Source organism: Lissotriton vulgaris, chromosome 2_1 (assembly GCF_964263255.1).
Source record: "Lissotriton vulgaris chromosome 2_1, aLisVul1.2, whole genome shotgun sequence".
NCBI classification, from domain to species: Eukaryota; Metazoa; Chordata; class Amphibia; order Caudata; family Salamandridae; genus Lissotriton; species Lissotriton vulgaris.
The window spans coordinates 866,105,107-866,126,686 of record NC_141687.1 but is presented as its reverse complement, the minus strand read 5'-3'; the positions used below and the strand labels follow the sequence as shown (position 1 = coordinate 866,126,686).

Genomic DNA, 21,580 nt, shown 5'->3' with positions numbered 1-21,580 from the left:
CACTTTGCTTTCCAGACTGCCGCAGCATGACGCAGCCAAAAGGCCTACGGTGCCAAGCTGCAGAACTTCCTTGTAGATCTTCCCCCACAAACACTCATCTATACAGTGACAAATCTGATTTGAGTTACTTAGATCTCAGATAAGTGTCACATCTCCCCGTAAAGTTTCACAATTACCCAAGCGTTTAGCATTTTCAAATTTGACTACTCACTCAGCCCCCCCTGAAAAGTGTTGCATCTACCTGTAAGCCACAAAAACGGGTAGCATCTGAACAAACCTCGACGCAAAATGAAAAATGTACCACTTTGTAATGCCAAATGCATGTCAACCTATGATGCAACACTCAAAACAGAGAAGCGTCACGCATGCAGATGTTTAGATGAACTGCAAAAGTCAAAATAAGTACTCTTCGTCGGAAGCGTGACGCAAAATGTCAAAACATCAAAACATGTCACATCTAAGCAGGAAATGATGTCTTGATTTCAGAATCCTCCAAACCAGGAAGTGCTCTGTTAGTTTCACTTTCTGTTACTCTCTATAGGTGTGTACTTGGTGGAGGAGGGTGTTTGACTTTGGGGTGATTGAGAGTTGTCTTTTGCAGTGTTTTGTGTCAGTCTTCTGTGTATTTTGAAGTTCATTGGTCTGTCTTTTGTCATTTGTTAGTCTTGTGTGTGTCAATTGTTATTTGTATTTAGGGATGTGCGTTTGTAGGGGTTGTTAGTTTTAGTGTTAACTTACGGGTGGGGTAATTCAATTTGTTCTCAGTTATATTTAGTTTTAAGTTTCCTTTATTAGCTTTTATAAGCTTCCTTTTTTCACTAAAACACACCACTGACAATGTCGGGCAGGTCAAGGAACCTGACCGACAAGGAGTTTGGTGGCCTCTTATGGCTCTTCTTCCATTACCTGCCGAGAATGAACAGCACGGGGGGATTTGTCAGCAAGGGATGCGGCACAGCGGAGCGAAAGGGGAGGTGGACGCTGGTCCAGTAAAATCTCGGCCGACTATTTCAAGTAGAAAGCCCGACCCACCAAATCAAGCACCGCTGGCAGGACACCATCAGCCGGGAGGGTGACCTGCTCGACCATCTTGGCCTGGATATTGGTGGTTCAACCGGTGAGTACATGTGTATTGCTACTCATATTGTTATAGTCACAGCTGCAGAGCTATGCCAAATCTTGCCATGTCTAAAAATCTAGAAAATATTAATTTGTGCAGATTTATGAGTCCTGGTGCATCTCTGCAAATCAGCAGGGAAGCACCTGTGTTGCATTTACAATGCAGCACACTGTGGCGCAAGGATAGGGCGATGTGTGTTTCATCCTGTGGCGTAAGGGTGGCGCATTGGTGGAGTTGCGTTGCAAAAGTAACACGGCTCAAGCAATGTTCAGGGGCGCCCTAAGTCTAACATGTTGTGCCACTTTTTACGCCTGCTTCAAGCACGCACAGGGTTGTGATGTAGCATGGACATGAAGTGTCTCTGCGAAATCTACTAGATTTCCTAGCACCACATTTGCGAGGCATTCCTGCAACATATTGCCAACATGAAACCTAACGCATGTTTAATGTGGCCCAAGGCTTTACAACATGACGCATCTGCCTAGATGTATCACTTTGTAAATAAGGCACAACGTGGGGCATGGTTTACGCTGCCGCTGCATCACTGAAGCGACGCAACGGCAGCGTAAATGTGGCGCATGGAGCTTGTTAATATGTAATGTTGCCGTTGATCTGGGTTGAAAATACATCTGACCTCAAGGTAAAAGGGAATTGTTGCGTGGTGACAGACACATATGTTGAAAACAATGGGGCAGATTTTAAACTTCTGGTGCATCTATGCTAATCAGCAGGGATGCGCCAAAACAGTTCCAACACGCCAAACCACCTGTGCGCCACCACTGATGCGCCGCATTTATAATGCGGCGAACTGTAACGCACGGATGGGCAGATGCGTTTCACATCCCCCGGCGGAAAGGCGGCGCATTGCTAGAGTTGCGTCGCAAACGCAACGCAGCTCCAGCAAGGCTCGGGGTGCCCCTATTCCTAACATGCTGCGTCAATCCTTACACCTGCTTCAAGCAGGCGCAGGGTTATGACGCAGCATGAGCGTAAAAGTGACTGAGTGAAATCGTGTACATTTCATTCAGCCACTTTTTCGTGGCGTTCCTGCCTGCGCCAGAGCCCTCCCCCCTCCTGTGCCGGAACACCCGCATGTGGCGCAGGACTTTGCCCTGCCGCTGCGTCACAAAAGTAATGCAACGGTGGCGCAAATGTGGCGTACGGGGCTTGTAAATCTGCCCCAATATATTTGATGATGACCTGTAAATGATATATCTTCACACACAACACACAGGCACCAGTCCCAAAAGTTGCAATTTTCGGGTGATACTTAAAACTATGAAAAATGAACAGTTGATGGACGGAATGATGGAGAAGGCATACATTCATCCCCAGCCACAAGGATCTGGGTATAATCCATCAATCTTTTGCTCACCATACCACCCCAATCTCGACCCAGCCATATGCAAATCAGTCTTGATCCTGTTCCTTGTGGGAATAGTCCAGCCCATACTGCCAAGCCAGATCCTAGGATGCTTGTATCCAGTCCAGGGAGGACCAGGCCTGGCAGTTCGGGCTGGACTGTTCCCATTGGGGGCAGGGTAAAGACTGAATAGCATATGGCTTCGGTCCAAACTGGAATGGCATGGTGATCAAATGAAAGATGGATTTAGGCCCGGATCTCTGTGCTGGGGTGAATGTATGACATTGTTCTGCATTCTGTCCATCATGATAGACATGACCCTGGTAGTGTATATAGGCATGATGCCTCATTTGGCAAGCCAACCAGGCATTGGAATGAATCATAGGCAAGCCAACCAGGGATTGGAATCATAGGTGGGCTACTCACATGTGAGGCTCTAAATGCAGGTGCAGCTGCAAAGTCTGTTCTATAAAGTTTCAAGGAAGATGTGCAGGTTGTGATCTGTGCAGGATGATTGTTGTCAGCTCATTGAATGTGGGCCGTCATTAGGCATACTTGCACTCAATGTGCAAAATGTCAATATTTCACATCCGTGTTCATAGACATGTTTTAATGCTGGAGTGATGGTTGCAAACGCTTGGTTGAAGAGGTTTGAGACAGGGGTTCAATTGTGATAATCAGTATATGCCTCTCATGGTAGATGCATAGTCTGGTCAGCTGATTATTGTCCAGGATGAGATGAAGGGGTAGCTGGGATAGCAATAAGATTGTGTGCTTTCGTAGTCCTCTGTCTTGGATTGTAACTTATCCTAGAGGTACATGCCATCTGTGTGGGAGTATGAGCCGAGCATGTTGTAGTGGTCCTGGGAGGGAGAGATGTCTGCATTGCCAATGCAAGTTATGCAAATGTAACTGATGAAGATGATCCTTAACTTTGCATTTCTTGAGTTAGTGAGAATTGAGTGTTCTTGCTTTTGGAACCTTCTTCAGTGAATTTGCTGTTATACATCTTTGCCGCAAGGTGTCTGCATGTGCCTCACAATTGATGTGGTCTGTCGGGAAATCATGTTGCCTTCCTGTTCTGCTCTGTGTTGGTGTTAGAGACTTGTGCAAGTTCTTCAACACATAACACTAACCATCTTTGTGGTCCATTTGGAACAAAGCTTGTGTTGTGCAAGATGTCCGTGGCATTGCGTTTGTGGCTCATCATGGTTTTTTCATGTCCATCTTCTGTCATTTCCTTTGCGGTGTTCATTTTGTTTTTTCTGGATGCAGATGTATAGTTTACATGGAAGTGTACACCAGGCTGCTCAGCCCATGGGGGTATGTGGTCTGGGTGTAGTGGATGTCTTGATGTTTAGACCTGGCTTGTGGTTGTGAGTCCTGACAAGTTGTTACTGTCAGACGTTTAAAAAGTGGTCCTTGCAGTTTGCAAATCTGCTGGCTCTGATGTAGGCAAGATGTGAGTTGAGGTATGTGACAAGTATGTTGAACATGTATATGGTGGCATGTGTTGCAATAATGTATGTGATGTAGGTGTTGTACACAGTTCAAGGCTTGGAAGGTCTGTGGACAAGGGTCCCTCGGAGTGTTCTCCTTGGGCTTCACTGGATCTGTGAGCGCAGGTGTGTGGTGTTGAGCGTGCTGTGGCTTGACCTTCAGTTTGTGATTTGGAAGTAGCTATAGGGTTTAATGGCATGACCTCATACCGTACAGATATTGCAGACCATTCATGAAATCTTAAAATTATTTGGTGATTCATTTGGGAATGTTGTTGGCAAAGGTCCAGTTTCCCATATTTCCTGTGAGTAACGCAAGATCTGGTTCAAGGTTTTCGAGGATGATACAGCTCTCCATGGCTAGTCTTCAAAGGGTGGACACTTTGAGGACGATGCAGTCTATGATCTAGAGTTGGTGCAGTTTGGTGTGTACGTAGTGTGTGCAGTTGGTGTTGAAGGCCTGAGGGCAATGTAGTATGGATTACTGTCGATGGGTTTTGCTCAGAGTGTAAAGGTAGTATTGTTGAGATTTTCCACTGGTACAGTCCATTGATATTTATCCGAGTCATAGCTGATGCATTGTGTATAAGCATGACTTGTGGCAATGATTGTGTATGTACGTTTTTGATAGCTAAAGAGGGGTTTTGGCTGATGAGCTACTACTGTGCATGTCTGCTGTGTGTACAAGCATCAAAACCCATGTTATTGTGAATTGTTTATGGATGTGCACCTGGAACTCGGTATTGGTCAGGGTGGTGGCACTTTGGTTGAATCAGCATAAGGAATGGAGGGTGAAGCAGGCAGCCAAAAGAACCACAAGACATGTGCGATCAACAATGCTACATTCACCAGCCAGGTCATATCTGTGCGCAATCAGACAAGATAGAGTTTTTGATGCTGCAAGCATGTTTAGAGTTGGAGAAGTATTGTGATTTCACAAAACAAAACAACTGTTTACACATGTGCATGCGCAGACAAAGATTTGGATCAGCCATCTTTACAGCATTCTGCAATTGTGTTTGCATAAGGGCATGCCCGATGAGTCTCTTGAAGTACATGCAGAATCACAGGGATGCCACACATGTTTGTTTCACAACCAGTGAACAGTGATGTGGAATTAATCCTGCATTTGCAGTGTCTGGCTGACAATAAATTACTGTACTCAATGTAAAAGGGGTGTCATGGTCTGGTAATTACATGCATGTGTCACGCTAATATTTTCAACCTATTATGTACAAATGTTGGGATTTCATACATAATTGTACATCTGTCCCTCTTTTGTAGGTGGACCAGCGCCTTATACACAGGGGGAGGTTGACAGCTTTGAAGACCCCAATGCGACCAGTGAGTATCTAGATTCATTGCTTGTGATGTAGGTCATGTGTGAGGATGAAAGCTAGACTCTGTATGCGGGCAACTATGGCATGATCACTACATCGAGCTGCAGTTTGAACTTTGCAGACGCACTCAAAGTCAAAAGACCGTATTGGAACTCATTGTGAATGTCGTACTTCATGGAGTCATGCATGGACAAATCAAAAGCCACAACAGTGTCAGACAGGCCTTCCCCCTATCCACAAAGTAACATGTAGTGCCCATTGCCACTTACACTGGGGAAGCAGAATCCAAGTGGAAATTACAGCATCAGATAGCTGACATATGGAGAGTAGAGCTTGCTGGACACAGTGCTCACTATATGTTGGTAATGAAGGTGTTGTGCCCAATCGTTGTACAGGGCCTGGTCCCAGGGTTGCAGTGTGGGTGCAAGCTCAGAGTCAGCTGTTCTGGGGAAGCACATAGCTTGATAGGATTTTCAACAGTGATTGCATGTCATGAGACAGAGAACAACCAAGCACTAACTGGCCAAGCTCAGTGTCCATGAATGTCATGTGTATCTCCACGTAATTGGTCTTTTGTATTGTGAACACGTATAGTTCTATGACTGTTTATGTCTTCCGCACCTCAATTTTTACATGTGCCTTGCTAGGAATACATGATCAGTTATGCATTTTCCAACAACATACCTAGCCCAGACTCATCTTCATGCAACTGAGCCATAGGAATTGCAGTCTGCCTAATGTAGTTGATAGGGGTACTCCTTGTGCTGTGTCTATGACAACATCAAAATGTAATATATACAAATGACCATTGAATAACTTTTTAACTGGCGTGTAGTTAAGGCGTTGTAGGGATTTCCAGTGTATTACACGTAATCGACTACTAGCAGAAATTTGCAAGCTATGGAGACAACAGTATTCCCATTGTTCATCAGTTGTCTCTCTTCCCAGTTCCATACTCCAATGTCTGCGGGCTGCGCCAGGGGATCCTGTGTGTTGTGCATAAAGTAGTCTAGTTTGAATACCACACTGCGCAGTATAGAGTGTAGTGTAATGGGAGGTAAATGTGTTTAGTATATCTTCAGTATCGCAATACCGCACTTCACCAGGGCCCTGAATTTACAATACATACTTTGAGAATGGTGGGCACCTGTTCACCTCAGCCAAAGCTTGTCCTGGCCCTTTGCCTTCACCATACTTACCAGCCTCCCAATATCGTCCCCGGAATTTCAACTCTCTTGCTGCAGTGTCCTCATATTCTATTAATTTGAATTGGAAATCTTTCTGCACTTGCCCCGTTTCCCCCGCTTCCATCCGAGCCTCAAACGCATTTAGGTCTTTTTCCAGAGACTTTAATGTTCTCTGGATGTCTGGAAGGACCCCAAACATTTTAGAAATACAGAACCCTCTGATTGTAACCTTAAAGGCCTCACATGTTATTTCCACACTGTCCACTGACCCTTTGTTTTTCTGCAAGAAATCCTGAATCTCCTCCCCCAATTTGAGATTGTCAACTGTATCTAGTAACGCCGTGGGTTGTAGCCTCCAGCTAGGCCTGGGTTTGTCATACCCAGGTGGCAGGAATAACCAGTGTCACCGGGCTATGATCGGAAAGTGTTCTGGCAGGTCTGTGACAGCTCAGATGGTCGGCCCCAGTCCCCTCGTGGTCAGGAAGTAGCCTATTCTGGCCCAAGTTGCAGCATAAGTAGTGAAATGTGTGCCTTCCCTGGCTTCTGGGTGAGTGTGGCGCCAGGTATCGATCAGCCCTCCTTCGGCCAACATCCCTTGAAGGACCTCCTGAGTGTGGTCATAGTGGTGGTGCGCAGCATTAGACATGTCTCTGGCAGGGTTTAGGGCAACATTAAAGTCACCGCACCAGATTTTGTGGGTAGAGCCTACATTGACAAGTTTACCCAAGAGGTTGTTAAAATAATCAGGAGTATCTGTATTAGGGCCATCACAGCATGCCAATGTGACCGATTCTGTGCCTAGTCGGCCCCAGGCAATCACATATCTTCCCTGTGGATCTGGTATCGAACCTGCTAGGGAAAAAGGTGTATGTATTTTCATTAGTATTGCTGAGCCTTCGGGCATAGGAGGAATAAGAGGAAAAAATCCAGCATTCTGCCCATTTGCTAGTAAACGTATTAGGCTTCAAGTTTCAAGTTTATTTTTATTTGTTTGATTAATTAAAATCTTACAAAAAAGCAGCTAAAACTTCACCAATTTTTTAAATGATAAAACAATCGATTTTTCAATTAATTTCCAAATAGTTAAATATATATCATACACATTTAATTGTCTAATAGTCTGCCCTTTATGATTGTTTCAAAATCTGTATTATATAAAATCCATATTCACAGAGTCTGTTGCTTAGTCAAACGAAAGCCTCCAATTTTTTCTGTACAGCACAAAGGAATTTGACAAGTGCAGAACTCATTGGCAGATCTTCTGGATTTAGACTTCCAATCAGGGCCTGTCTACATGTCCTTCTTTTAAGCATAGTTTTTCTTTCGATTTCCAGATACGGACAAAGGCACAATAGATGAAAAATGTTTTCTTCTCCTAGTTTACAAAGCCCGCATAAGTTATTTTCTTGTAATCTTTTCCATGGAGCTAAGTGACATGTGCCTAGAAAGAAGCCAAATCTAGCATTAATAAAAATGTGTTTATTTTTCTTGGACCATGGTGTTTCCAGGTAAGTTTGAATCTTTTTATTCTTAAATCCAGAGACAATTGACCATGCATGGCTGTGTTTAACCAAAATATCTTTATCCTTAATCAGGGAGAGGTAATTAGTGAGTTTGTTTATTGTTTTTTTTAAGCTCTCTGACGTAATTGTGGTTTTCCAGATGGGTGTTATACCAAATTCTGCAATTGCGCTATTTTAGTAGGAGCTAACATTTGTGTTTGTTTTATTATTTACTTCTTGCCACAATAAACGGGACATTTCGTTGTCCTGATCGTTTTTTATTCTGTTCCACACTTTTAGTATGAGCCCTTTCCTTGCGTAGCATTGATTGTTTAGCCCAAACTCCAGTCTCACCTGGGATTGTGAGGCATTCTTCGGGAGAGAGAATAAAGATCTATAAGTTTTGGCCACGGCGACATTAATAATTTCAGCATCTTTACAATTGAGTGCCTCACTACCATAAATTAAGGCAGGCAATAATTTTGTGGCAATTATTATTAATAAAGGGTGATAAGACAAAACTCCTGTTGATTTCTGACTGTGATTTTAAATGCCCCTACAAGGGAGTTTACTTTCCTTGTAATATCTATTTTTTGTGTCTGAAAGTTGCCGTTGTCATTAAAATGAACTCCTAAGTATTTTTAACCAGCTACTTCCTCCAATTTTTTTCCATCCAAAAACCATTTATGTTTGGATTTAAGATGCACATTTTTTGTGATGACCATTACCTTGGTCTTAGCTTCATTTATTCGCATGCCATTTTCCTGTGAATACCTAAAGACTCCATCGATTAATCGTTGCATACCAACTTTGGTTTGACTTAAAAGTAAAACGTCATCTGCATATAATAGGTTAGATATCGGTTTGTTTGCTAACCTTGGAGGGTGTGCATTGATTTCGTTTAGCTTTGTAGAAAGGTCAGCTAAAAATAAGTAAGGGAGCCAGAACGCACCCTTGTTTCAAACCTCTCGATGTAGGGATTGTATTGGTTAGTGTTTTTCCCTCACCTAACCTCACCCTTACCCAAGTTTCTGTGTGCAGGAGCCGGATCATCTTCAAACAGGTTATGCGGAATTCCTTGATTGTTCAGTTTTTCCCATAGAAGTTCTTTGTCGACACAGTCAAAAGCAGTCTTAAAGTCTACGAAACACAGGTATAGTGGTTCTTTAACTGTAATTGCTTTGTCAGTTAGTATTGATAGTATTAAAATGTTTGTGGATGTGCCAAGGCCCTTGATAAAGCCTGTTTGGTTCGAGGGCAGTACCTGTTTCTCCTTTGCCCAGTCTGTTAAATTCTTCAGTAGGATTCCAGCAAACAACTTTGCGTCCGTATCCTGCAATGTAATTAGGCGATAGTTTTTTAGGTGTTGCCAATTTCCTTTCTTAAGGATAGGTGTTATTAGCGATCCTTTCCATGATTTAGGGATTTGGCCACTTTTGACTATTTCTCTAAAAACATCTGTAAGATAAGTAGACCAGAAATGACGTGCTTCCTTGTATAGTGCAAATGGGATACCATTGGGACCAGGGGGCCCATCCTTTTCTCTTTTAATTAGTCCAGCCACTTGAGTTTTGGTTATTAAGATTTCACAGTCGCCTTCTTGGTCAGTTTTTGTGTACATCGGATTGTTGGCTGATTGTTTGTGTGCTATGGATTTCTAATTTAGATGATTTTTAAGGAACATTACCCATTCTTCTTCAGATAAGCTAGATCCTATAGCAGCTTTATTTGGTCTGGCTAGGCCATTAATTAGTCTCCAGAACTCTCGCGAGTTTGTTAAAGTGCTCGCATTGAAGGTTTTTGTCAAGAGCTCTTGTTTGGCTTTATTTTTTTCATTCCAACTTAATTTCCTTAAAGTGCAATTTGTATTTTTTAATGATGCCAGTATTTCCTCATTGAGTGGGGACTTGGTTAGCTGTTTCCTTAGCCTGTTTCTCGTACTTCTAGTTTTCCTTACAGCATATGGAAGAAAGATCTTAGTTTCTCTAGTTTCCTTGAATTTGTTCTTTTTCCTTTGTTCACTTGTTATTTTTGTATTATAGGTCACTGCTTTCTGTGTAAATTCAACCCACTGGTCGAGGGCAGTAGACTTTATTTGTTCATCAAAGCATTCTTTAACTAGATTTTTTTGCCATTGCTGTAGTCAAATCCATATTTTTGGGCTTCCATGTAAGTTTCTTATAGTTGATGGTCTGACCTTGAAGTGTCAAGTACTTTTCAGATTTTGGGTAGAATAGCTTTATCTCAATAATTTGCTGACTGTGATCGCTGTTCAAAACTTTTTCCAGACAGTAGGATGTCACTCTGTTGAAAGTACACAATGATGTAAGTGTGTAATCGATACATGAATCACCATTAGTTGAGTAAAAAGAACAAGCCGGTGGACGGTCCGTAGTGAATCTACCATTTAGTATCCTGAGACCTAGCGCTTCCTTGTCCTTTACCAAGTTTTTCCCTGTTCTATTTTGTTTATTAGGTGTTCTAGGTTCCATTATTGGATCCGGGATTTCCCATTGTTGATTTTGAGATTGGACGACGTCATCCCGCACAAAGGATGTCAGCAAGTTTGTATTGAAATCACCTGTTACGATGTAGTCCGCTAACGGCTCTTCCAAGATTAGCTCCAGAAGCAAATTATTTATGGCAGTAGTCATCTCTTTATTTGATTTCTGTTTTGCAGGTTTGTATATATTGACTAAAATTTGAATTTTATATGACCCACTTCTGAGCGTTTTATGTCGTAATTTTACTACGAGTAGTTTTGGATTGGTTGTTTGTATTTGCTCATGTTTTGCATCTAATACCAACGGAACATATATTGCTAGAACTCCGCAGAAGCGGCCAAACTTCTTGTATTTAATTGCTGGTACAGAATATCCTTTGTAGTTTTTTAACATAGGTGGGTCCATTGCCCATGTTTCCTGCAGTAATTTTAATTGGTTTTGATCCGAGAGGCATTCTATTTTGGCATTAATTAACTTGCTACAAATCCCCATGATGTTAAATAAGCATATCTTTATTATAGAGGTTGCCATACTCTGCTCTTGCAATAGTACTTGTGACGAGTGTTGTCAATGTTCCTTGTTACCATGCAAGGCTGCCGTAATCCATTTTTCGTTTACCTCGTTGCTATCATCTTTCTTTAGGTTATTGGGACATTTTTTATCTTAAATGATTGTTTTGCCAAGAGGGTTTTTCAGGCTGTGATTTTTTTGTTTGACGTTCTGTGTGTAGAAGTGGAGTTGGATAGACCTTTGGAAGTGGCTGGCTAATTAGTATACCCCATTCAAGAAAGGTACCATGCCCTTTCAGGATTGAGTCCACTAATGGTCCTGTGGCCACTGTTAGTAACGTTAACGGTAGGCTTCCTTTGGGGTTCAGCTGAAAGCCCACACGTATAATGTCTTCTGAAGTTATAATTTCAAATGTTCTTATTGATTTCAACAGTCGGAGGATATTTCCTCTATTTAGGACATCATGTGCTCCTTTTGATTCATAAAGTGGTTTGAGGACACGTTGTGTGGACCTATTTTTTAGGTGACTGTTATCACCATTGGTGTCTCCATTTCTTCTGTATTCCGTGTAAATGATCTGCCTATTCTGACCTCTTCTTTCAATTACTAGTTTATTTTGGATATTTGGGTATGTCAAATCATCTGTTGGTTCTTTTTCATTCCAAGATCTTGACTTTGTGTTCTCTTAATCCTTGTTTCGTTCCTTGCCACCAGATCGTCTTTTTGGTTACAATTCTTAAGGATGCCAAGCAAAGGTTTTTTATCTCGTTCTGTTGGCATTAATGGACTTGTGTGATTCTGTCGGTCATTCTCATTAGGTGATGATGTTCCGGGTTCCGGTATAGTCCCTGACACCTTTTCTTTGATCATATATTTAGTTTGGTCACTTCGGATATCGGAATAAATAGGCTCTTTTATTATGCAACCGTTTCCATTAATTTTTTTGCTTTACTCCTTCTTCCTGAGCTTTGTTTTGTTTGACTTCACGGGAATTTTCAGTTAGTGTACAGGTGTTAACTTGAGCCAGTTTTTGTTTACTACTGGAAGCTATTGGTTTTGAAAAAATCTCGTAGTATTTATCATCTCCATCAATATTTTTTGAGCCTTTTGTTAGGTTCTTCCCATTGGTGTTATCTTTTGTTTTATTCATTCCATTAGTGTTACCACCTATTGATTTTATTTGTATATGTTTTTTTCCTACTTCATTCCTAATTGGCAATGAGTCAGATTGAGTATCTATTGTTGTTCCTCTTTCTTTGTTAGATGTGGCCATTTCAATATTAAATTGCTAAGTGTTTTCCTTTATTGCCTTGTTTCTTGCTTTACGCAGCTTTTTTCTCTGTCTTTTCGCTGGTTCAAAGGCTACCCTGTCCTCATCCTTTACTCCTTCTCTATTCGATTCATATTGTGAGTTCAACAATATTTTGTCATCTTCAATAGTATTTATTTCTCGGTTTATATTCGGTTTTATGATCCCATTTGATATGTTAGCAGTACCCATTTTTAGTAGTACTTGCTCCTATTTTTCTACTGGTGTAATTTCACTAAGGTTAGATTGATGACCATCATCCTTACATGTGTCCTTTTTTCTTATGCAGACACTTTCTTTAACGTCCTCCAAGATTGTTTTCATGACCTCTGGTATAATTACCAGTTTATTGATTATTAAGGCGCATGAGCACTCGATGTAACTTGGTGCTGATGCCCTTTGTGCTTTTATTATTAGACTAGCAGCCCGCCCCGGTGTTGCCCGGGGCAGAAGGGGGCTGGGGGCAGCATTTTAAGCCTCTGTGCACTCCTGCCCGCCCCGACATTGCCCAGACCGCATCCCTCCCGCCTCCCACCTCCCGCCTCGCCGCTGCCCCCGCCACCCGCCCGACATTGCCCAGACCGCCTCCCGCCTCCTGCCCGCCTCCCGCCTGCCTTTGCCATACCTGAGCCGCCCACTACGGACTTCACCGCCACTCCTCGCCGCTCTTTGCCTTACCTGAGCCACCCGCTCCGGACATCACCGCCACTCCTCGCCGCTCGTCACCGCTCCTCCTCGCCTGTTGTCATCACGTCTAGGTCGCGGTAGACGCTACGTCGCGGCCGGCGCTAGTTTTAGGGGACTACTTTGTTTTGAAATTTTAATTTTTTAATTTACGTTTTATTTTAATTTTATGTCGCCTATGTCCATCTACACACCCTGAGGATTCCAACAATGTATTGGGTGCGTGGATTGGCGCTGTGGTTCCCGTGTTTACCTTGCCAAAAGGTTTCTGTTCTCTCTTTATACTAGTAGTATAGATTATTTAGATCAGCTAGTTTATTCTCAATTCCGGCAACTGCGTTGGCCATAAATCCCAATATATCTATTTGAATGTCCATTTTGTTTGATTGTGCTGCTAGTGCCTCAAGAGTTAATACTGAAGTTTGGTTGTGTATGTCCCATATTGTTCCTGTGTCCAGTTTTTCTTGTTCTTTTGTTTTTTTGTTCCCATTTGTTTCTTTGAGATCCAACGTGTTATGGGTATCTTCATGATTATTTTCTCCCTCTAGAAGTTCTTTGTCTGCAATTGTTGATACATATTTTTAAGCTGGAACCCTGATATTATTATTGGGACTTTTAGATATAGTTGCAAAATCATCTGTCGATGCTAGTAGATCATTACTACCTACTATGTCGTTAGTGTTAAGTGGTGTCTGTAGTTGGTTAAAATTCACCTGTGGTAATTGTTCTTTACTTCTGTGTCTTTGTACTATGTTGTTTTCTCTGCCAGCTTTTCTTTGTGAGGTTAGACCATGTTCCAGTTTGATTAGTCCACTGTCTGCTCGTTGTTTACCTCGTACATACTCAATTTTTTCCTGCTCGCAGTTTTCTCCGTGCCCTGCTGGTAAAGCTGATAGATATTCGTCCGATATATTATCCTGTTGTTTTCTAATGACCACATTGGCCTCTAATGGGATTGGAGCTCCTTCGTTAACTGTGATCTTGGTGGTATCAAGGTCGTTGTGATCCTTTGGTCTTTCATCTGTGTATTCATTAAATATAGATAATTGTCCTTCGCTTTGCCCATTCCCAATGGTTATTTGTTGGTTTAAAATGTGGTCACTGACCCCAACTTCGTCAGATAGGTCCAAGTTCTCTTTCGATATATTTATTGGTTTGATTGGGGACTGTAATGTTTTTAGTTCTAGCTCTAGTTGCATTGACATAAGTGCCGTAGCTGGATCTTTCATAAAGTCAAATTTCTGTGGGATTTTTGTAGACCTTTCAAACATACTTGCTATAGGTAAAATTAGCGTCTGAGTCGCCCCCCTCAGTTCTGCCTTAGCTCTAGATTTCTTTAGTGCCTTGGGCGCTTGGTTTTTCCGGGTGAGTTTCTTTGGACTACCCACAGATCTTTCTTTGCCTGATCGCATTTCTGATTGATACCTCACTTTGTCAATCAGTGAATCCTGTGTTGTAGAGATGTTTTGTTGTGCTTACTGTGTGCGGACGGTGTACCCGTGAAGGACAGCACTAGACTCCTGCTTTCTGCTCTCCTGCTTCCTGTTCTTGTACTCTCAGTCACCACAACGAACAGATACCGTAGCTCCTTCCCCTCTTGTTAAAACACTGGGTACTTCAACCTGCCTCTTCAGCCTGGTTGCGTGAGAAACCAGTAAATCGCGCACAGGCTCAGCGTCCCTCCGTGTCTCGCAATCCTGTGTACCCACTGCAGACCGTTCTGACTCCCCAGCCTGTCTGCTCGCTGCCCGTGCACCCCGCCCTCAATCGCCAGAGAAAAACCACCAAGCCGTAGGGGCACTGACAACCTCACAGCACGACACAACACAGCTTGGCGGTGGGACGCAATGGCAGTAGGCACGTACTGACAGGCAGCCAGGAGCAGCAGCCGTCGGGGGATAAGGAGTGGTACTAGCAGTAGGTGAGTCAGTAACCAAAAAGGTACAGATAGTGCGGGAGCTCTGTATTTCAGCGTCTAAACTGGTCTCACAGCAACTTTCAGCATCTCAGTAACGGAGGCACGTCTTCTTTGGGTGTGATTATATAGGTGTTTTAGCTGTGGTGTGACGTTTATTCATTAAGTTTAACTACTTTAGCTACTTTAACTACTTAGCGGCTGTTTGTCTTTTTCTAAAGCTTTCAAGCCACTATGTTAGCCACTATGTTAGAGTTCATTAGGCTTCCAGGTCTAGAGTACAGGACGGCATCGCGACTCCAAAGCAGGGATTCAGATGATTGCTAATAGGTCACGATCGTTGCCCAGTACTTCTGTACGCCGACTATGCCGTTTTATTAGCACGCACATCGGTCAGCTTATAGAAGCTTTTAGATGCCTTTGGGCTTTTTATGAATTCTTTGGACCTCAGGGTTAATACCGCTAAATCCCACGTAATGACCTTGGGTAGGAAAAAAAGGGGAATTGCAGAACCTTTTATTGTGAAGGTACAGAATTAACCAGGGTGCCTGTGTTTGCATACCTAGGGGTCGTGTTTGATGAAGGGGGACCTGGGCCACACAACATAAGGTCAAAATTAATGCGATGGCTAGAGCAATCGCGGCAGTAAATGGCTTTGAACAGTGGCTAGGGGCAAAAAAATATACACATCTAAGTGTATAGCAATAGCGATGTATTGCTCATCCATTTGAGGTTATAGGTCATTGGAGGGGTTACAAAGAGTGGAGAACAAATTTCTGCGCAATCTATTGTCAGTCCCCCAATCCACCCCAACCTTTGCTGTACATCAAGAATTAGGGATGAACTACTTAACGGATAAACTAAAGTTAACCCCAGTAATTTGCTGGTTAAAACGTGGCTTAATCCACAACTTGGCCTTAACCATAGAATCATAAGGGACTGTATGGCTCTGGATGGTGCAAACAAAATCACTTGGCTGTATTATATCAAGAATTCATTAGCAACAGTGGGCTGCCAGGATCTTTTTAACCACCCGGATAAGATCGTGAGTGCGGATCTGTTGCGGGTTAGAACACAGCTCTTGAATGTGTGGTCAAGTGAGCGAGAAGAGTTGGAGTTAAGAAAACCGACTGTTAGAACACACTATCTTTTAAAGACTGTGCCAAGGATAGAACCACATCTGGAAATTGTAAATAGGCCATTTCACTGTTTGCTTTTAACTAGGTTCCGGTTTAAACTTATACACTTATTTCTAGGAAATTCACAAGGGTGAGGTAAAACAAATTAGCCAGGGCCTTGTACCTGTGATAATTTTTCAGCTCAAGATACAATGCATTTCACCATGTTCTGTGAACACTATAACGAAATTAGAAAGAAGCTCCTATTTTCTATTTTAAAGAGAAAGGCATTTACTAAGGTTAAACCAGCCCTAATGTATCTCCAACTCCTAAATGAACCTGGTGATATCTTTTACATAGCTAGTTTTTTGGTGGCGGCTGTGAGAACTAGAAAGCGACGCAACTGATTGATCTTTTATATATATATTTATGTTTTTACAAGAGTAGTGTATACTTCTGCATTACAAGATGAATTTTATTAATTATTCTGTCTAAATGTTTGTTTTGTCGTGGTGATTTGACTGACTGACTGATTGCTGATTAAGACTCCCGCAGACTTCTGCAGACGCCCGCAGCAACACGCTACAGATACAGTAAAGTACTTGCAGTACTTGCAGCAATCCCGATTCAAGCAGATCCTGCAGAGCACCATACACCCACACACGGTTTTTGCATTTTATTTTTATCCTCGGTGCTCAGTTCAGCCAGGAACGCTGCTTCCACTTCTTTCCCCTGCCGAGCCAGCGGTATCACAGTGGTATCGCAGCTTGTTAGCTTGTCAGCATTCCCCCGTAATGCCTCAGGGCCGCCTCTCACCTCTTCTCTTCTCCGGGCCTCTTCTCTTCACCGGGCCGTACCGGGCTCTGTCGGCTCTACAGTTCTGCCGCTCCAAGCTCTCACTCCCGCTCCCGCATCCGCTGTAGGTCCGCTGAAGATTAGGTGCCAACCGCCGTAGCCTTTCCTCCTTGCTGCTACTCGGCTACTCGGAGCCCGTGGCGTGGCAGTTCGCTGTGGCGTTTGGCGTTTGCAGCTCTCTGCTGCGCTCTACCGGCCAATTACTTCAAAATGTATTAGGGAGCGTGGTATTGATGTGGGTCTCCTGGAGCATGGCAATGTTTATCTGGTGACGGTCAAGGTAGGAAAATAGCTGCCTCCTTTTCTGCAGATCCCCTAGCCCTCTGGCATTCCAAGACATGAGTCTCAAATGAGGTGTGTCTGCCACATTACCCATGTTTCCCTTGGATATTAGTACTGCCATAGTGTGGGCCTGTACTCGGTGATCGAACATGAAGAAAGGCCCATGATACTAATGGATAGCTGTACATTGTGGATACCTACACATTCATTAAACCATACCCCTCCCACCCCCTCTCACTGAAGCATCACAAACATGCCAGTAACATCATTCCTGTCCCCCTCCCAAATACACACAGAACAGAACATTACGCTCAACATTTCTAGTCAACGATCAGAAGTAACTGGACAGGGTGATCTCCCTTTGGGGGAACACTGCTAGGCGGGGCATGGGTACCTCTTGTCGTTCAGGGACCAGTAAGTTGACAACAATTCCCCCTGTTAGGCACGGGGGTGCCTGGCAGCAGCTGATCCCCCTTGCCCATCCCAGGGCATAAATCACCCGTTTATGTGTGCATTCTATTCGGACAAGGTTAGTTTATTGAGGTGTTCATTATGTCAGATCAGGACAGGCGTGGTTTTCAGTAGAGGAAAGTCGGCAGCCTTATCCCAAGTTATCTTTCACTTCATAGGCAGCAAGAGTGATGTAGGCAAACCCTCTGGTGTGGCTGATGCCGTCTTATGCGTTTTGAGCCGTTTTAGCAAGTCTTCAACTTGCTGGGGCTTTGTATGGAACATATGTTTATCTTGAAACGTGACCCGTAAACGGGCAGGGTAGAGAAATTTGCATCTTTCTTCTTGCACTGCAGCAGTAAAATCAGGATACATGTTGAAGGTTACCCCCTCAAAGTGCAGTTGATTCATCTCTCTCGCAATCCGGAGTGCAACATCTCTGCCCCTATAAAGCACGAGGCGTGCAATAATGGTTCAGGCGGTGCTTCCAGGGGGTGGTTTTGGTCAGAGGGAGCGATGTGCCCGCTCAACTATGAAGTGAGAGGAGAGAAGGTCAGCCCCTACCACTTCTAGCAATGGCCTATCAATTTCCTCCTCCATTTTGCCCGTGTTTGGGCTCTCAGGATTGCCCAGTACACGGCTTGTCTCATCTTCTGCATCTGATATGCGCTGTTCTGTCCCCTTTATACATGCCTCATGGCCCTGAATCTTACGGTCAACCGCGTCCATGCATGTGGTCAGGGTGTCTATCTTGCCAGCTATGCCTGCAATGCCCTGCCGGACTTCTAGTAATAGCGCTTTCATATCTTTACTCTGTGAGGGTTGTGTATCAGGCTTTGGTGCATCAGCCCCTTCCTCTACATCTACTGTATGCTGGTGGTGGTTTTTTTAGCTTCAAAGGTGATGCACGGTTTACGTGTGTCTGGTTTCCCTATTCTAGGCACTAGGGACCGTTAAACAAATTGGTCAGTGCAACGGGATCGCCGGAGAGGTTTTGCAGTGAGGGCTTTCTTTGTGCTGCTTGTTTTTAATTCGGCTCTGAGTCGTGTCAGGGCAGTTGGGGCAACCCGATAGCTGTTGGCCTATGCCCTGAGAGAGAATGTGCTGCTGCCTGGAAGCAGGCTGCCGCGCCTGCCTCCTGCTAGAATCGTGCCCACCCTTGTACCTGTAATGCCCGTGAGCTTAGGAGGTAGATTCTCCCGCCTCTAGCAGTTCTATGTGTGTGTAGTTATCGCCCATGCCCCTCTTCAGAACTTAATTGGTAGTAGTCTGGAATGTCTGACATGGTGAGTCTGATTCCACCTTCTCATTAGATACTGGCGTTTATCTGCCCATTACTGTAGCTCTAGAAGGGGAGTATCACTCATACCACACCGTCACAACATCTGAGCCTTCCGATGTTCAGCAAGATGGCGGTGCCGTTTATGGCAGATCCGCCACCTGTGCGGCTCTCAGTCAGTGGAGCCTCCCCACACCTAAGCGCCCAATTATTGTCCGTGCACAGGCAGGTTCACTTTCATGCTTTGCTGCAATTCACCCATGTATGCAGAGTGCGCAATGGGAACACCAGGAGGCGCTTTGCTGCTCATTCTCCGCCTCTTGGGCCCACACACCACATGGGATCCCCAGCCCCCGTGTGAACAGCCAGTCCCAGTGGCTGCTCCAGAGCAATTGGGATGACAAAGCGGGGGTCACTACTCACGGCCGCCGTTCCAGCATATCTTGGCGATCGGTGCCAAACCTGCGACGCTTGCTCCCCAGTGTTCAGGCTCTTCGAATCCTGCACGTTTTTGGCGATCTGAGCTGTTCTGGACAAGATTCTTGACAGGACGATCATGCCAGGCTGTGGGAGCCTCGCATAATGGCAGCCATTCCGCTTGTGCGCCACCTAGCGCCCCCCGTTTCACTGTGCTTTAATGCATATGGTAGACGACAATTTTGAACTGTTTCATCACTCATGACAACGTCAGACTTATGTCATGTTGATGTTATGCATCCTTGATCCTTTGTCATGAGGACTAAGTGGCTGTGATTGAACAGCAGATATGCTATGTGTGTCATAGATGAGACAATATACAATAATACTATGGTCTACATTTTTTAGCCAGTTTCATGTATGCTGTCCAAATAAAGCTGATGTGCAGTTCACCCTGCTAGTACTACCTGGCCTGCTGCATGCCAGTCAACTTGGGTACTGAAATCAATTCTGAAGTTCATTGGTGTAGACACAGGAACCACAGCTCTGTGTCCCAAAAAGCAAATAGCAAGTACAGTGCACGGCCAAGTGGTAAATAGCTCAATGGAAGATGTTCTTCATCCATGACACACTGTGACACTGTCCGAACTTATCAGCTATTGCAGAATGAGTATCACTTTACTCCATGACTTGTACATGGGGAGACAGATATTGTGAGGTTTTGGTGGTAATGATCAAATGCCATGATGTCTTCTGACTGGTTTGTCATTCCTTTGGCTCCTCATTGATTTGTTAGTATGTCCAGTGTGGAAATGATTTACGTGCAACCATGCCATTCAGTTGACTGCATGTTATGTGATAAACAAAATCTGTATTTTTGTATTTGGTTGTGTGGGCCCCACAGTTACCAGAGGATTGGCCCGCATGTTGGTTACATCACACATGATAGCATGTATTTCCTATGAACTTCTGTTCGTCATGTACTGGTTGACTTACACATGTGTCCCTCTTTTCATACAGTTAACATGAATGCAGAAGAGGAACGGGTGATCCGCATTCGTAAGGTCTGATATGGCCATATCTTGGCTGTGGCCAAGGGCTTCCGGTGGACCTCCCGGCAGTATTACAAACAGAAGGCAGCCAAAACATGGATGACTGCCTCACCAGCGAAGAAGGGGACATCAACAGGGCAGCAACCTATGGCCAGTGGGGCCCCAAGCACTGCACCTGGAGGTGCCGGATCCCCACCCTCCACGTCTGGGCAGACAAGTGGGCCGGGCATGGCACCAAGTGTTAAGGAGCAATTGCAGAAGGGGGTGGATGGTTTGGATGGCAAAATTGACATTTTAACCCAAAAAGTCGACAAACTGCAGCAGACCCTTGACTACATTATAATCCTGATCAGAGGGCTGCTTGGACATGTTTTACATTTGAATTGTGTTTTAGTTTATATGTAAGTTTCCTTTTATTAGTACATTTCTGATTGTTAATATTTGTAGGCATAGTTAGAGTAGTTAGTTGAGTCAGTTAGGTGTTCATTTTTGATAGGTTAATACTGGTTTTTATTATAGGGTTTTTTATTAACATTTAGGGTGGGTGGGTTATTTTATGTGTGTTGACATGTTTTATAACAAAAATAACAAAAACATGTATATTTGTTTTTAACTACATTTCTGTTTAGTCCATGTATAGGATAAGTGTGTGTATGTCTATTGTGCATTTATGTGTTAAGGGGGGAGGGGGGGTGGGGGATGATGTTTAGTAGTCCTGCGTGAACATAGTTTAGGTTAGGATAATGAAGTTAAGTTAGGTAGGTTAAGGTTAGTTAGTTTAAATAGTTGTAGAGATTTTTTCAATAGTTTTTAGTATAAATTTTGCAGAGTGTGTGTTACTGATGTACATTTTACCAAAAGTATTTTTTTACATAAAAAAGTTTTTATTTACCTAGTTCGGGCTATATTATTTGATGTTCAGCATTTACTATGTTGTATGTGTGAGTAAGTGGGCACATTGACTGAACACAGGTTCATGTTTGAGTGCATGTAATTAGTAATTCTAGTGTGTTGCTGCTCCATGTGTAACCAGATGTACATGTTCATGCAACATATGTGCTTCAAATGTTTGTGTACCCACTGTTGGTGTGACACATTCATATGTTTTTGATTCTAATCATGAGTCTTTAGACAAGGTCTGCATGTGGATCTATCATGTATCAGTATCAACTGGGTATGACTTTGCTATATGTA

The 21,580-nt window shown here is 43.5% G+C and overlaps 1 long non-coding RNA gene across 1 annotated transcript; it reads left to right on the top strand.

Moving 5' to 3' along the window:
* Positions 1 to 1,043: 1,043 nt before the first annotated feature.
* Positions 1,044 to 20,894, top strand: LOC147731315 (uncharacterized). The gene is made up of 3 exons (XR_015308628.1): positions 1,044 to 1,117; positions 5,267 to 5,326; positions 20,355 to 20,894. It is a non-coding gene; the product is annotated as an uncharacterized LOC147731315 (long non-coding RNA).
* The last annotated feature ends 686 nt before the right edge of the window (positions 20,895 to 21,580 follow it).